Below are 18243 nucleotides of genomic sequence, written 5' to 3'. Positions count from 1 at the left end.
ATATTAAACTATTTTAAAATGAGTCAATACTTTCCAAGGAAGAATTGAAAAGAGACAAAAGAGAGTTTCTAAATAACACTTCATTGCTTAGATATTCAGCATCTTAGTCTGTTTCAACTTCTATAGCAAAATACTTTAAACGAGGCAATTTCTAAACAACAGAACTGTATTACAGCTTTGCAAGTTGGGAAGTTGAAGATCAAGGTACCAAAAGATGTGATGTCTAGTGAGGGCAATTTGCTTCACAGGTGATGTCATTTTTCTGTGTCCTCACATGGCAAAAGGGATGAACAACTCTCCCAGGCCTCTTTTATAAGGGGACAAATCCCATTCATGAGAGCCAAATGCACATGACTCAATCACCTCCCAAAGATCCCACCTCTTAACTACCATCACCTTTGGGATTAGGTTTCAACATATGAATTTTGAGGGGCACAAACATTTAGACCATAGCATTCAGTACATCTCTTTTAACTCAAATTGTATAGTATTTTGGTATTTAACTCTAATCTGAATTAACCTGTCTGTATTATTATCATTATAAATAGATATTTGTTAAGTATCTACTGGATAAGTGTTTTTGGAAGTTACAAATATAGACAAAAGATACTTTGTTTAGAAGTTTGAGTGGCATTCTATTGTGTAGCAAAGAAAAGGTCTCCAGAAATTTTACCCAAATCTAGAAAAAAACTTCATGGTGAGTTCATTTATAGAATGATTGACTAATCCCAACTGTTTGTTTCAGCTATTAAGTCCCCTACACAGACTTTAGAGGAGTTCTAATGAATACTTTGCCAGGATTTCAGTGTAATGAGATTTATATTAAAACCTTATAAGGAGAGTCCTACAAAGAAAGATCACTACCATTTGGTCTTATTCTGTGTCTAGAAGGATACAAAGAAAGAGGTCCCCCGATTTCTCCTCTCGTAACTTTTCTGTGATTGTGGCACATTGGCTTGTGTAGATGCTGGTTATAAAACTCACCAAGTCTCAAGTGTCATCAGTGTATTGTGTAAAACGGTTGACTAGTAGACACCGTCATCAGTGTATTGTGTAAAACGGTTGACTAGTAGACACCGTCATCAGTGTATTGTGTAAAACGGTTGACTAGTAGACACTGTTGTGTGTTATTGCCTCTTCCATCCTGTGAGTGGCATCTATTTAGAGAGACACTGCCAGTGCCTCAAGGTGAACACAGCCTTAAAACCTTCACTGCAAAATACAAACTGCATGTTCCCTCAAGCTAAAGCCTTCCTGGAATACTCTATACTTTACTGATTTCTCTCTTTTCTGAGCTCCCGAAGGTCTTAAAGTCTGTATCACTCCCATTAAGAATGCTTTCTCATACCATCTTGTACTATTAACTAATTGTTTCAAGTGTATTGGCCTTGTTCAGTTTGATGATTTGTGCCTCTTGGGTACTAACCTTTTCCTCTTTTTACCATCCACTACCAGGAAAATCCTAGGAATGTAATTGACAGAAATAGTTCTTTGAATTACTGGTTAATTGAGCAGCATACTGAAATCAACAAATTATTTCTTAAACTTGAGTTATTTTCTGGTTTGGATTGAATTTCAATAGGAAAATGGTACAATAGTCAAGAATCAATAATTTAAAGTGGCACCTCAGATGTCAGCTAGCTTCCAGACAGACTATTTTCAAAGAACACTAAATTATTTTAAGAGAATGACTTTTTCTTCTCAGGAAAATTTGAGAACATGAGCATAATTAGGGGAATTGTACAAGGCTCAGGAGCTTGCTATTGAAGAAAACTATGCATTTCAACCCAAGTTACCTGGTTCAGTGTTTACCTTCATCCAAAAAAAAAGAAAAAGAAAAAAAAAACCCACAAAAACCTTGGAAATATTCAGCTCTTCAAAGTCAAGAAAGATAGAGGTAAGCTAGAATATCTGCATATACATACATGAGTGTTTGTAGTTCTGTATTAGTAGCTTAGTGCAAATGGTATATATTAAGTCTTAAGCAAGCATAGAGAGCCAAGAGTGAGAAAAATCTTAATCAAATGAGGATCTTCTCAAAGAAAAATCATTAAATAAAGAGGAAGTTTATAGAAGCATGGCAGGAGTTAAGGGGTTCAGCAAGGCAAGTTGAATCATCCAGACACAAGCTGTTGGAAGCTGATACTATTTCTACGCCTAAGATACAGAGAGAGAAAACAATGTTACTGGAACCCAAGAGGGCTAGAACCATGGAGAATGAGCTGCCCAGAACAAAACTTCAGTCATGGACAGAGACAGCCAGAGATGATGTTCTGATGCAGACGACAACAGGAAAGGAACCTGTCCCTCCTTCTGCCTTTTGATGTCCTATTTGTGCCTCCCATGTACTTAACTAGGATTCTGCGAGTATAACAGTGAGAAGTTATAATCCTTAGGGTCAATTCTTCTGGCCACAGAGGAAGTACAAACAATATGGATAATAGATAGGGGGCCAGGAAGATGGAGAATAACCAGCACAGTGTACTTCTTTTATCCTTCAGCTTTTGCCCTTGGCCTTCATATAGACAATAAAACTCTGTTTTTTAATATAGGGCAAAAAGAAAGTCCTGGCAGCCACTGTGTATCATCTTAGTGTTTGTCTATTTAAGTCTACTTCTAAATTGTTCATAATTAGTAACGTAGGGTACCACCGGCATGCTTCACACAAAGTAGAGGGGAAAAAAAAGCGAGAAAAAAAAAAGATCAATTAGCATAAACTAAGCATTAATACTTCTCTCCGACTCCTTAACTTTTCATAAGGCCAAAGCTGATAATCATAACTTCCTTTTCTCATTATCCATTCTATTAGAATGGTCTCACCTGGTCAGGATCCTTTACCTGGTGAGATGACCCAAACCTTTAAGTCATAGGCTCTGAGCCTTTAAAGATCGTGTCTACATTGGTTTGCCAAAGTTTCCATAAAGTGGTATTAGGATATTACCAATACCTGCAGTGAATCTTCTGGGTTCAAGACTTAGCCCCCCTTACCCTTATAGTGTAGCAGCAATCTACTTTCCCATGGGTGTTTGTTGAATGGCTGCGGAACCCAAAATAGCCAGAGACACATTTCAGCTAGCAATTTAGTGAAATCATGGCCATCGTCTCTAGTGTTTCTGTGTCAAAATGGATAGGCTAGGTCATGCTGTGGCAACAAATGACCATGGAATCTCAGTCACTTACAAGGTTGATTTATCTTTTGTTCTCTATATCTGTTACTGGTTGACTGTACCTCTGTTCCACAGAGCTTTCACTTCAGGACCCAGACTGATAAATCAGCCTCCATCTAAACGTTTTTGGTTATGAGACAGAGGAGAAAGAGAAGATGTTGAACAAATCATTGATTTGTAAAGCTACTGCTTAGAAGTGATAAGTGATACATCTCTTCTAGCCACATTTTATAGGCCAAAGTAAGTCACATGACTAAGCCTGATGTAAATAATTATCATCCAGGAAATGACAGATACTACTTATGAACAATGATACAATCCTTTAAGGTCAATGAATCCAAAGTTGCTAGAATTAGAAGCAAATTCTTGAATCTTGAATCTTGCTATGGAGGATACAAATTTGATGTATTTGTTGTTTGTTTAAGACCAGTTTCACAGCTTGTAGGACAACACCTTGACCTTGCAGGGTGCTGATTCTCAGACAGATTCTTTGACTTTCAAGAATAGATGGATGGCTAAAAGAAGGATTGCCTGTGTCTCCTCTTCCTGTAATGCTATCTCCCTATTTAACCTCACAGGTTTACTTTCTACACTTCTTTTTCTTGTTCTGTTGTCCAGAAGACTAATACTTTCTATGGCTTTCTTTGTATTGCTTTCTTTTTGTTGGATTTGGCCAGTGGAAAGCACTAGTGCAAAATCAGGCAAAAGCAGAGAGGGAGAGAGCTGGGGCTACTTCTTCCAAGCTTTCATCCTCCTTTGACCTCTGACAGTGACTTTATTCTCCTCAAACAGATGTGAAATCCTTTGTGTGCAAAGTCTGTGTCATATACATTTTCTACACTTTCTTTATAACTATATGCAGCCTGATGGCAGTGTTTCTAGTCTGTTCAAATTCACGAAGGTTGTAGATGACTGCTGAAAAATTGCTTGTAGAAACCTGTTTGTCATCAAAACTGCAATGAAATGCCATCTCACACCAGTCAGAATGTCTATTATTAAAAAGTCAAGAAATAACAGATGCTGGTGAGGTTGTTTAGAAGAAAGGAATGCTTTTACACTGTTGGTGGAAGTATAAATTATTTCGACTGTTGTGGAAGACAGGGTGGCAATTCCTCAAAGACTTAGACGCAGAAATACCATTTGACCCAGCAATCCCATTACTGGGTATATACCCAAAGGAATACAGAACTTTCTGTTATAAAGACACATGCACATGTGTGTTCACTGTGGCATTACTCACAATAGCAAAGACATAGAATTAACCTAAATGGCCATCAAAGATAGACTGGATAAAGAAAAGGTGTTACATATACACCATGGAATACTATGCAACCACAAAAAGAAACAAGATCATGTCCTTTGTAAGGACATGGGTGGGGCTGCAGGCCATTATCCTTAGTAAATGAACACAGGAACAGAAATCCAAATACCACCTGTTCTTACTTATAAGTGGGAGATAAATGATGAGAACGCATGGCCACATAAGGGAAAGAACACACACTGGGGCCTGTCTGAGGGTTGAGGGTGGGAGGAGGGAGAGAATCAGGAAGAATAACTAATGGATGTGGGGCTTGATACAGGGTGATGGGATGATCTGTGCAGCAACCACCATGGCACACGTTTACATAAGTAACAAACCTGTATGTCCTGCACATATACCCCTGAATTTAAAAATTTAAAATAAAAGTTGAAAATTTTTTTAAAAAGACACCTATTTGCCTGTGAGAGACGAAAAGATGTTTTTTTGTTTTTGGCGACTTGCCATATTTCCATATTCATAACATAACATTCATAACGTGGTATTATTCGTATATCCTCAGCAGGATACCTGTATTTTCACTCCTTGAACATTGCTATGCATATGTAATAAATTTCCAGGTACGGAACTATTCCATTAGTATTATTTTTTTTTTACTCAGTCAATATCTTGGTTTTTTGTTTTGTTTTGTTTTGTTTTTGTTTTGAGACAGAGTCTCCCTCTGGCGCCCAGGCTGGAGTGCAATGGCGCGATCTGGGCTCACTGCAAGCTCCGCCTCCCGAGTTCACGCCATTCTCCTGCCTCAGCCTCTGGAGTAGCTGGGACTGCAGGTACCCGCCATCATGCCTGGCTAATTTTTTGTATTTTTAGTAGATGGTCTCGATCTTCTGCCCTCGTGATCCACCCGCCTCGGCCTCTCAAAGTGCTGGGATTATAGGCGTGAACCACGTTGCCCAGCCAGGAACATCTTGTTCTTAGGAGAATCGTTGTCTTTCTTGATTTTGGTATATCTAACTTTTACTTTTATCTTTCTATCATAATTATATCATATAGTACTATAAAATTTGCTTCTTGAAAAATATTTCTTACGAAGTGTGTTTGCTGTAGAAAGCAACTATCACCTCAGAATTTTTATAGAGAATTTACGCATTTTTTTAGAGTTTGGAAAGCTCAAAACTTTCTATCTTACTAGTTACTACTGCAAATGTTAATTTTCTGATGAAACAAAGGTTCCTTAGGGGAACAGGACTCAAATAGTTGTGTGGGAAGGGAGTAGATTGGGAGAATGTGTTTGGGAGAGGAAAAGCAATGCAATAAAGAAAGAGTAGCAGGAGATAAGGATCTGATTAATGCTTACTACCCTATTTTGGTGAGGATGATCCTAATTAGAAACATCCGATATCTAAGTAGAACTCTTCGTCTGTGGTGGGCAACCCTCAACATTTCTAAACACATTCATGTCAAATCATTCTATAAAGGAGGAGGACAGATTTGACGCAGCATCTCTAATTGCTTTTATTGAAGTATGTAGCTTAGTATTGGCTCTACACAGCATTTCCTTCAACTTTAATGCCACCTGCTCTTCTCTTCAAGAATGTTTCCTTTCTACCACTTTACTTTAAAAAATTCTCATTATTTTTAAAGACGTTTTCACATGCTTTCCTCTCCAATGAGCCTTTCCAATTTACCCCTGTCCTGATTAATGTCTCCTCTAAACTGTAAGACTTATTGCTCATAAGTCTCCCTGGCTAATTAATCATATACTATTATATTGCTCATACTGTTTCCCCATCTTATTTTTTAACTTTCCAGTCATACATATTATCTTTCTACTTAACAGAGGTGTTGAGAAAGTAATCTTACAATCCCAATTCAATGTAGTGCCCTGGAGACTCTATGATGCTTGTGTTGGTAAGACACTACTTGATTGGACCAATGTGGCAGCCCCACCTGTGAACAGAATTGCTTGTAGCTCTTCATGATTTAAGGCATGAAGATTGCCTTGTAGTTTGAATTTTAAAGTGAAAAATGTTTTTGATTTAATAATTCACTCCCCATTTGCTAAGACTGATGGAGAGAAAGAAAACATTTTTATGCAACAAAGAATATAAAAGTGATGAATGGAGGTTTAGTGATGCCATATAAAAGGGGTACCATCAGATGGAACCTAGTATTTTAAAGAAAGTTGAAGTTAAGACAGGGTGGTACCTACATCGTCAGGAAATGCAAAACAGAGCTCTCTAGGGCTTTCTAGATTTCCTGTGGTCCTTTACAAGGAGTTTGCTTGCTGGCCTCTTAATGCAGAACTATTCAGGGAGTAATAGAATTATAGAGTAGGAAAAACCTAAGGTTTGTGATTCAAAGACATCAATCAATTAGCATCCTATATTCTAAATGTTGGCAGACATGAGTGTTAATATGAAGGGTCAAAAACAGAATGAGAAAATAACCCTGAAATGCAGAGAAATATAAGGCAATTTGGTACAAATCCAAGGAATATGATTTTTGATCGGTAAATAAGATTTACTGGGAGAATTATTACACACAAGACACACAAATAAACAATGGTCCTTGAATTGTTTAATTATCATGAAAATACTTATCCCATGTAGGGCACATATATAAATCTATATATTATTTAGAAAAAGTTCAATAATGTGCATTAATATTTATAATGATTACTTGCCATATAATAACTGTTTCCTAGTCATACATTAAACATTTGCTTTGTTTCAGCCCTTAATGATTTTGTAAGCCTCACACCAGGGCCACACACTGAGTACTACATAAAAGGAGAACTCAGGCTCCCTCTTGCTGTTCATGGCCTTAGTTCTGAACTGTTGGTCTTGACCCATGTTTTTGTGCCCCATTTCAGCTTGATTTTGATCATTCCAGCCCCAGCACTCATTGCTCATTCTCTCCACTCTAGCACCACCTTGCTTCGCTCTTTATTCTTAATGTGTTGTGTTATCTTTCCAAGTTCTCCTCCAGGTAGTACTAACTCTGCTGCCACAGGTAAATACTCTTCCTGTTAGAAACAGGTCCCCAGATCCCCTGGCTCAGTGCTGTTCCCTCCAGGCTCCTGTAACTCTTCTGCTCCCTCCCCTCAGGTAGCATGTCCTTTCAGCTTATCTATGCTTCACTGTGAACACCAGGAATATCAGTAAAGAGCATACAACTCCCTATTTCCCTGTGAGGAAGGGCAGTGTCCATTCTTACTTGTACCAACCATAGTACATATCAAAAGAATGGAGGCACGTTAAGAGCCCGAGACAGGTTTTATAATTTATTTGCAGACTAGACACACCTCAAGAAGATGGGGCAAATGGAGTTGTAGAAATGGAAGGTGAGTGAAAAAGCAAACTTTGAATTTTCCACGTTCACATCAATATAGGTTTGTGTTAATTGTTAGAAAATGGCTTCTAGATATGAGAATGAATCAGTGATGGCAGATAATGAAGAAGGAGAGAAGCTATAGCAGGTTACCGTAGGTTCAGCATGTCCCAGGCAGTCTTGGTCAATGGCCAAGCTCCTCTCTTTATTTTAAGTAGTGGAGCCATGCGCAAGCATCATAGCCTCTTTGCTCAACTCTGCTATTCCCTTGTTGAATCCACCTACTTACCAGCCATTATAGAAGAGATCCTATTAAGTTCCTCAGCACAAGTTTGCTGTTCTAAAGATAATTTTGTTCAGCAGCCAGGTTGGATAAGAAGTTGTCAGTTATCCTACAATTTTATTATTATTATTATTATTATTATTATTTTACCTAAGATAGGTTTGCAACTCTTATAACATTCTCCATAGTCAAATTCTTCAGCATTGCCTCATATTAAGCCAAGAAGAGGAAGAGGGAAAATCAAAAAAATTGGTGAAGGTTTGGGCAGGGGGAAATTAAAGACACAGGAAGAGTGAGACATGAATACTTTACTGTCAAGAGCAGTATTGAAATTTATCATCTGTAGAGATTTGTGAAATACTCAGCTAAGTAGTGTAATCTTAGTCCATAAATTCAGCAATATGGAAAGAATGCATTTATCACCCTAAAATTCAAGTTAATAGGAATCTCAAGTCACCATTTGTAATGCTGGTGGGAAATTTAACCTCACTCATAGTGGGAGCTTTCTGCCCTAAGAATCCGTGACATGTTGCATATTACACAGCTGACTTCTGGTTTCTGATCATTTGTCCATTCAAATTCTTACCTAGTTTCAATGCTATACGGCATCATGAAAGAGCATCAAGATTTTTTTTTTCTTATTTAAGTAACTTAGAGATGAACAAGGATATGCTTCAGAGTTAGTCAATTCTTGTGTTGATACAAAGGAATATCTGAAGCTAGGTAATTTATAAAGAAATGATGTTTATTTTGACTCACAGTTCTACAGGTTGTGTAAGCATAGCTCCAGAATCTGCATCTGGTGAGGGCATCAAGAAGCTTACAATCATGGTGGAAGACAAAGGGGAAGCCAGTGTAACACCTGGTGAAAGCAGAAGCAAGAGAGAGCAGGGAGATGCCATGTTCTTTCAAACAACCAGATCTCACGTGAAGTCAGAGCAAGAACTCACTCATTACAGCAAGAAAGGCACTAAGCCGTTCAAGCGGGGTCCATCCTCATCACCCAAACACCTCCAACCAGGCCCTACATTCAACACTAAGGATTACATTTCAACATTATATTTAGAGGGGACAAACCTCCAAACCTCCATCTCACCCTCCAAATGTAAAGAATATAATTTTGACAATATGTTCAAACATACCATAACCTACTAAATATGACTGTCTTTGTGCTTCTACTTATTTTCAAAATTTGTAAAGGCTTTAGGTAGCAGCTTACAGTCAGAAATCAAGCTATCAAAAGTTTCTAAGTCCTGTGATCTGGTTATCCTTGTCAGTTTAACAGGATAAAATAATCATTAACCAAGAATCTACAACCATTGAGAGTTTGGTCATAAATCAAATTAAGATACGTGTTCACATGCAGCAGGAATTTGCTGAAATTGAATTTAGGACATCTATACTCTTGGAAGTAATTTTTACTCTTCTGAGAAGTATGCATCTTTGCCATTTATTTGTGTACTTTATTTCCTTCAAGTGGTGAGATACCTCTTTGAGAAGACTACTGGTGTCTAAAGATTTAGAATTTCTTCAACATGTTGGAGCTGAGCCATAGTAAGTGTTCAGTAAATACTTGAAAATTAAATTGAGGTCAAAAATATTGTGTTTAAGATATGTGTAGCAGTGAATTGGATTACTATGTCCTAACTCATATTTAACTTATGTATGTATCCTAATTCAAACAAATCCAATGAGAACACATTTGTAAGCCCAACATTATTATTTCACTGTAGGACTTTTGCTTTCTTTGCCTTCTTACTAAATGCAAACTTCCTCATATTTTAAATGACTCTATATATTTGAATGTGGAAAAATGCCTTTTAGAGATTCAGGGAAAAAAGACTGCAAATACCTCAAACCACAATATCAAGATATCCAGATAAATCCTTGAAAGAACCAGGGAAAGCAAATATGAACAGTGTTTGGTTTGAAGTTTAGCTTACCTATAACTGTCATAGATAAAAGCAAGAACTCATCCTCTTAGAGAAAGCATTTTCTCTAAAACATACCTGATATGGTTTGACTGTGTCTCCATTCAAATCTCATCTTAAATTATAATCTGAATTGTAATCCCCACGTGTTGGGGGATGGACCTGGTAGGAGGTGTTTAGATCACGTGGGAGCAGTTTCCTCCATGCTGTTCTCATAATAGTGAGTGAGTTCTCACAAGATCTGGTTGTTTTTGATAAATGTCTGGCACTTTCCCCTTCTGTCTCTCTCTCTCTCTCTCTCTCTCTCTCTCTCTCTCTCTCTCTCTCTCTTTCTCTCTCCTGCCACCATGTAACACATGTCTGCTTCCTTCCCTTTTGCTTCCAACATGATTGTACGTTTCCTGAGGCCTCTGGATCCATGTAGAAATGTGAGTCAGATAAACCTCTTTCCCTTGTAAATTACCCAGTCTCAGGTAGTATTTTTATAGCAGAGTGAAAACAGGCTAATACAGTCATATTTTCACTCATGAATTTTAATCAGTATGACTGCAAATCATCACATTATAGGACAACTGGAGAATTTAGAGTGTTTGGACTTGGGGGTCTGGGGAGTCATTGTCACTATTGATTCTATAAGGGAACTATACATATATTGACCACAGGACCCAAGACACCATGTTCTATTGGAACGTTCTCCTCTGTCCTTGTGAGTGGCAAAGTGTAAAAAGATCCATTGGTCTTGAATGAGACCTAAAACTTCAGACCAGGAAGCATGTGAAATCTTGAAAAGTAGAGAAAAAAAATGGGACTAGGCATGAATAAAATCTAGTAAACATCATATAAATTTAACAGGACACATTTTCCAAAGTTTAGTTTGTCCCTACTTCCATATTTTACAGACTAAGGCTGCGTATCACATTCACTGATCCTCAAAGGAACAGATTGGATATTTAAAAGCCTTGTGAAAGAGCCTTCTTGAGAACTGGGATTTGCCATGCTAAGATAAGAGATAGATGTATATCAACATAACACATCCACTTCCTCCCCTACCCTAGACCCTCAGAAAGTCTGTGTCAACCTAGAAGGAAACCAAGTGAAGGACAAACATCAAAGATGTAAGGAAAAATACAACTTGGGGCTGCATTAACCCAGATGGATAGGAGCAGAATGAGAGCTGTAGTTTAGGAGAAGAGAATCAGAAATGCAGTTTTCTTTTTCTAAGACTAGAAGGGAAGACAATTACTGTGGACCTGGTTGGCAGGCTTACTTTGAGATACTAATTCACGCTGATCCTCACTCCTCACATACCCTGAAGGATTTGGGGAAAACAGGATTGTTGCTTGAGGGTAAATCAAAGCCCTGTTTCCTTAATCCCCGCCAGGGCCACTCCCTGTGGAACTCCTTAATTCTGGATTTGCTTTAGGCATTGCATTCCACCAGTACACAGCCTGGGGCACAGTTCTACTGAGAAGCTTTGGGCAGTAGGCTGGAGTGGGAGGAAGACTTCCCATAGGAGGGGTGAGGCAGCAATAACAACAGCTCTCCCTAGACCACTATAGAAGCCTGTTGTAAGAGACCTGGATAGACATTTCTTCAAATAACTGTTTAACTGCACTAAGAAGGGTAGAGTTTGGGAGAAGATGAGAATAGTTCTTATTAATTTATTTTGCTGCCTGTCAACCCCATACCTACCTACAAAATGACTGGCTTTGGTCATATTTAATGAATACATTAAATATTCTTGAATGTGAAGTTAAAACTCGTATTCTAGATATACAGAAGCCCATTGATTATGTGCAAATATTTAAAATAAAACCAATCAATCAACCTGTAGGGGTTATGGGACAGTATAATCTGGTGGTTAAGGGTGTGGAGCCAGCTTGAAAAGCAAATGCTTCACAAGGGCTGGGGATCACTCTTTCTTGCACACTTTTATGTGCCTCACATCCTTGTGCCTATTATCTGCCCATCTTTATGAGACCTGCAAGAAAGGAGAAAAAACTATTTCACTAAATGTCTTCTGACCGCAAAGAATTTACAAGGTAAAGTGAGGAAAACAATGCCAAAGGACAAATTAGATGGTATAGCAAGACAATAAGGGACTAGGTGCTGAAGGTAGTACAACAAACATGTGCAGAGAGAGGATGTCTCAACTAGGCGGGAAAGATGGAGACTTCAGCACTGCTTGAGATAGTAAGTAGGATTTTAGGAGATGAGATAAAGCATAAACATTAGGAAACTGTCATGTGGGAAAATGCTAAGGTTGGAAAAAGGTAGCCTGCAGAATCATCCTAAGTAAACTAATGAGTACTAAGCAAACTACATCCTAGGTAAACTAATGTAGGGAAGTGGCAAGTAATCCTGGCAAACTAGAGATACCCTTAAGAGATTCTTACTGTTTGGTTGAACTGATAGCAAAGAACCCTCAAAGTTAGCCCAAAGATCTTGAGCTTTATCAAAAGCTTCTGAAAGAACTACTTTAGGTTTCCTAAAAGGACCTCCTATAGTTCAATCTACTATAGCACTCAGGATCAATGGATGATCACAAATCAGGGGACATACGGCCAAGGGATTTTTTTTTAAGCGAAACCTTGTCTCATTTAAGGCAGGAGTCACAGATACTTGGAAAGTTCAAACAAGAGTATTCAACATACTTCTTGTGCTTAAAATGATTAATCAGTAATGATATTAATAAGTCTGGTTGTCATTCTGAAAACTTCCATGGAGAGCTCTCACTGGAGAGGAAGCTACATCCTGTAGCCTCACAATTGGGGTGAAAATTGGACTCAATAATAGCAGAGGAAAGGAGAAATTAAATGTTATAAGCCTGATAGCAATGAGACAGCATGGGCAATGAGAGTTGAAGAGCAAAAGGAGGAAATTTAATAAGGGTAATGTAATAAGCTCTCTTGTCTGGCAGACACTGAAGGAGATGACTCCCCCACCCAAAGGAGAAAGAATGACAGGGATGTCTAGAGAGGCTGATTATTCAAGGAAGTTCACAATGGTGTCCTAGATGAACTGACAACAATGGCAAAAAAAAAAAAAAAAAAAAAAAAAAAAAAAAAAAAAAAAAACTCACCGGTGCTAGGATACTGATGATACCTACTGATACCGCTCTCCCAGCAGCCACTGCACCTGAGCAGTTTGTTCTATAAATATGGCAATAGATGCATGAGAAGAAATGATCACAAGTAATTAAAAAGCATTGCTAGGGCCGGGCACGGTGGCTCAAGCTGTAATCCCAGCCCTTTGGGAGGCGAGACGGAGCGGATCACGGAGGTCCAGGAGATCGAGACCATCCTGGTAACACGGTGAAACCCCCGTCTCTACTAAAAAATACCAAAAAACTAGCCGGGCGAGGTGGCGGCGCCTGTAGTCCCAGCTACTCGGAGGCTAGGCAGGAGAATGGCGGGAACCCGGGAGCGGGTGCAGTGAGCTGAGATCCGGCACTGCACTCCAGCCTGGGCGGACCCAAGAGCGAGACTCCGTCTCAAAAAAAAAAAAAAAAAAAAAAAAAAGCATTGCTAGATCGAATCATCAGGTGGTGGACTTTGTAGGATATGGTGCAGCTATGGCTCTTTTAAGTATTTTTAATATTAACTCAGATAAAAAGTCAGGTCTGTACTCTTGCCCTATCGTGCCACTCCTCACACATGTCTATGACTACATATTTTGAGACAAACTATTTTCATGTAATGCATTTTCTCATTATAAAAACTCTTAAAAGTGCTTAAGTCAGGAATTATTGTCTACATTATATGGATGTGGAAACTGAAAACCAATATGGTAAGTGGGTTATATTAGTCCCTTTTGGCATTGCTGTAAAGAAATACTCAAGACTGGGTAATTTAGAAGAAAAGAGGCTTAATTGGCTCATGGTTCTGCAGGCTGTTCAGAAAGCATACTGGCATCTGCTTCTGGGAAGGACTCAAGGAACTTTTACTTATGGTGAAAGGCATAAAAAGGAGTAATTAGGTCACATGATGAAAGCAGGAGCAAGGGAGAGGGTGGGGAGGTCCCAAACACTTTTAAATAACCAGATCTTGCAATAACTGACTCACCATCCCCAGGACTGTACCAAGGCATGGTGCTAAACCATTAATGAGAAATTTGCCCCCATGATCCAATCATCTCCCACTGGGACTCACCTCCAATACTGGGGATTATATGTCAACATAAGACTTGGGCAGGGACATGCATCAAAACTATATCATGGGTTTTCTAAGGTTAATGGTGAACTGGAACTCAAGAGCTCCTGGTTCAGAGCTCTGCTAGCACACCTTTATGTTTTCTGGAAGAGTAGTGAGGGAAGTAATAAGTATTCTTTCTCCTCATGTTTTTAGTACAGGTCAGAGAGCAGGGCATTGTATTGCTAGCTATGTAGAAAAAAGTGCTGTTGGAGTAAAATCTGATTCCAGTATAAAGCTTTATAGAAAAATTTTGCATAACAAAGTCATTCTTGTGTCCCGGGGGGAATGGCCTACAGTAAGTGTTTTGTTGATCTGGTCACAACAAATAACCTACAATTAATAACAATATACAATAAATGCTTTCTTTCTTGGCTGTTCATAAAACATGCAGTCTCGTAAATAAAAGACTTGTTGGCTTATTGCTTAATTATTATTTAATTATTTAAGTTTGTAATTTTATAATTAATTAAAATTATAAAAGTCATTCAATAGAGGATTGTACATGAGAAAGACACGTCTCCAGCTTTGCACCAGCCCAGCTCTCCTGAGTTTAGTTTCTGCTCTCAGGCACTACTGGTTAGTTTTCCTAATCTTTCTCATTTTCCATCTATTTACCATTCAGATGCCACTTTACCAGAAAATAAAATCTATGAAAATCTTAGTTGCAACAAGAAGCCTCGGAGATGAGAAAGAAATGAGCAATTAACAATATCTTCGGATATCTTCTCATTTCTGAGGTCACTTCATTCACTCTAACTCTTTCATTCAATCACTTCAACTTACTGAAACTTCATTCATTTGAATCCATGTTCAAGTGCTGTATAACTAAATGTCTGATGATCTTTTTTACTGCAGCTTGTGCAAAAGGTAAATATAATTTGGAAAAAAATTACAAGGCTAAATCTGATTTTTTTGCAGTGTTTGTTATAATAAATTATAATTGGTACCTCTTTCCATAGGATACTCTTATTCTGAATTGCAAACTAGGCAGTTAATCATTTCCCGTTGCATTCCTAGAAATTGTTTTGAATGGCAATTATTAAATTTTCTTTTTTTTTTTTTGAGATAAGATCTGGCTCTGTCATCCAGGATGGAGTGCAGTGGGGGCACTAATTTGGCTTACTGCGACCTTTGCCTTCTGGGCTCAAGCCAGCTTCCCACCTCAACCTCCTGAGTAGCTGGACTACAGGCATGCACCACCATGCCTGGATAATTCTTAACTATTTTTTTGCAGAGATGGGGTTTTCACCATGTTGCCCAGTCTGGTCTCGAACTTGTGAGCTCAAGCGATCCACCCATCTCAGCCTCCCAAAGATCTGGGATTACAGGCATGAGCCATTATGCACGGCCTAATTTTTCTTTTTAATCACTTACATAACTTTATATAAGACAAATGTATATGTATAAATATATACATGTATATATGACAAATATGCACATATATAGTCTCATACATATGTATGTATTTATTGTCATATTTGTCATATACATGCATATATATGTATGTGTGTAATTTTTTGTTATTTATTTGGATTAAACTAATGGCAAATATAATATGGCTGGAGAAGAAGGAGATGATAAAATGCTGTTGCCTTTAATTCATTGTGGATGTTCTAAATCTGTTTAGATTTGGCTTTAAAAACAAGAGCATTAAAGCTTCCCTATAGAAGTGGCAGTATTCAAACTCAAAATTAGAACAATCATAATAGTCAAGACTACACTCATCCAGAGTACCCATCCTGTACCACATGCTGGGCTAAAAGATTGGCTTATATTACCTTAATGGCTCTTCTTAACATTTGTAGGTGCTATTATTATTTCATTGTGCTGATTTAAAGAAAATGCAGGCTGTGAGTACTTGACTAGAACTAAAGAAAACTGGGATGTAAATCCAGATTTTTTCTACTTTTAGTTGTTTTTAAACATAGGAAAACATAGGAAACCTTAGTGGCGATGGGTTAAGAACAATCGAGCTACTACATAACAAATTTTTAAGGGCAAATTACGCATTTGCTGAATCCAAACAGACTAATACAGACCAGATTTGAACTATGAAGTTTTAGATCCGTTTTTCTAATTTTTTTATTATCCTTCCTGCACCATGGAGCCTTTTTAGACAACTTTTTTTCTAAAAATTTTTTTAGAAAATTTCATGAAATTTTTATGTATTTCTATTTATGCAATATTATTTATATATGTGTGTGTATAAATACAGCTGTCTACACACATATTTATCTTTATACATATAAATAATAAAATACTTTTTTCATCCCTTTGAACAATTTTTTATCCCTGTTGATATTGCAAGTTCAAGGGTAATCGATGTGGTGACAGAAAATAGTCTTAAACCAGGTTCAGTGACCTGTAATCCCAACACTTTAGAAGACCCACTGGGAGTATTCCTTGAAGCCAGGAGTTCAAGAACAACCTGAGCAACATAGAGAGATGCCAACTCTGCAAAAAAAATTCAAAATTTAGCCGGACATGGTGAGTGCACCTATAGTCCCAGTCACTCAGGAGATTGAGGCAGGGGGATTGTTTGAGTCCAGGAGTTCAAGGCTGTAGTGAGAGCTATGATTACACCATTGCATGTCAGCCTGGGTAACAGAGCTAGACCATGTCTCAAACAAAACAATAGAAAGCAAAACTTAATATTAAAAAATGTAGGGCCCAAAATAACAATGTAATAACAAAAATATCTTTATACACCTTTTAACTGTGACTGAAGGGTTGCTAGTGCTTATAAAAACTAAACAAAATTTAACCAATATATAGATTTTGCTTTCTTTTAAAACACATGTAATTGACTATTTGCTATTTGGCTTTATTTTCCATGTGTTAAAAGATAAATAAAACACTTGCTAGTACTAAATTTACTTAGGTAGATGCTACTGTTGAACTCTGACAGTTACTTGAAGTAAAGGCTCAATTTATTAGCAGATTTTCATGTATTAGCAGGAAAAAAAAGATGTAAAAATGAGGGTCCTAAGTGTAAAACCACCACTAGCTAAACAAAAAAGTTTAAATGTGAGTGTAAATTACATACACAAAAACCTAAACTCTTTGATATTGACTTGCCAGAGATTAATATATTTTATATTTTCATATATTTTATTGCTTTGATAATTTCAGCTTCTAAAAGTTCTATTTCTTTCTTTACAGTTTTAATGTATTTCTCAATTGTACTATCTTCACTTCCTTAAAACTCTCAGCACTTATAAAAATCATAAATTTTCATCCTGAGAATTTGAAGATTACATTTTTTAAGTTTATTTTTTAAGGTACAACTTCATGATTTATTTGATCACTTTCTTCATTCTGTAACAAGTGCGCTACTCTGCAGTTGCTCCTTATTCATTTATATATATTTTTAGTACTCCTGCCATATGACAATGATAACCCAGAGCAGGGGATAGCAGAATACACAAGTCAGGTGAGGTCCCTGAACATAGGGAAGGCATGGTAGAGTTGGAGAACGCAAATAAATTATTTTATGTATTGTATGCAGTGTATGCATGTATTTTAGATGACACATGGCTTTTGAAATGAAGCTGCTCTTCTTTCTCTTTCTACATGACCTTTAAAAATCCACTTAACTTCTCCCCAATTCAGCTTCCTCCTATGTTAAATCCTTTTACTACTAGGGTCATTAATAACAATGGTTATTATTATTGTTAAACTGTAATAATAATACAAGAGCAGCTAACATTTATGAGATATATGCTACATGCTAGGTGCTGTACTCATTTAAGCAACCCAAGACTTCTGAAGCTATACACAATGATTATCTAAATTTCACAAATGAAGCCAAAGCAAAGAAAATGTATTCCTCTTGAAAGGGAAAGAGGTAGGAAAGAGAAGATGAGATTTGAACATAGTTGATTTTAGAGTCCTTGCTCTTAACCATTACACCATGTAGGCTGAATGGGATGTTCCCTAAGGTTCCTACGAACTCAAGTAGTCTCTGGTTCTGTAATTTTTCATTATTCATTCATGTTAGCTCAACACTACAGAACACCTTCTCTTCAATGAATACAGAAGGTAAGGAACAGGAATGCAAGAAACTCACACAGGAGAT

This window comes from Rhinopithecus bieti, unplaced genomic scaffold (genome assembly GCF_001698545.2).
Source record: "Rhinopithecus bieti isolate Rb0 unplaced genomic scaffold, ASM169854v2 scaffold_14009, whole genome shotgun sequence".
NCBI lineage: Eukaryota > Metazoa > Chordata > Mammalia > Primates > Cercopithecidae > Rhinopithecus > Rhinopithecus bieti.
This window is presented reverse-complemented; position numbering follows the sequence as displayed.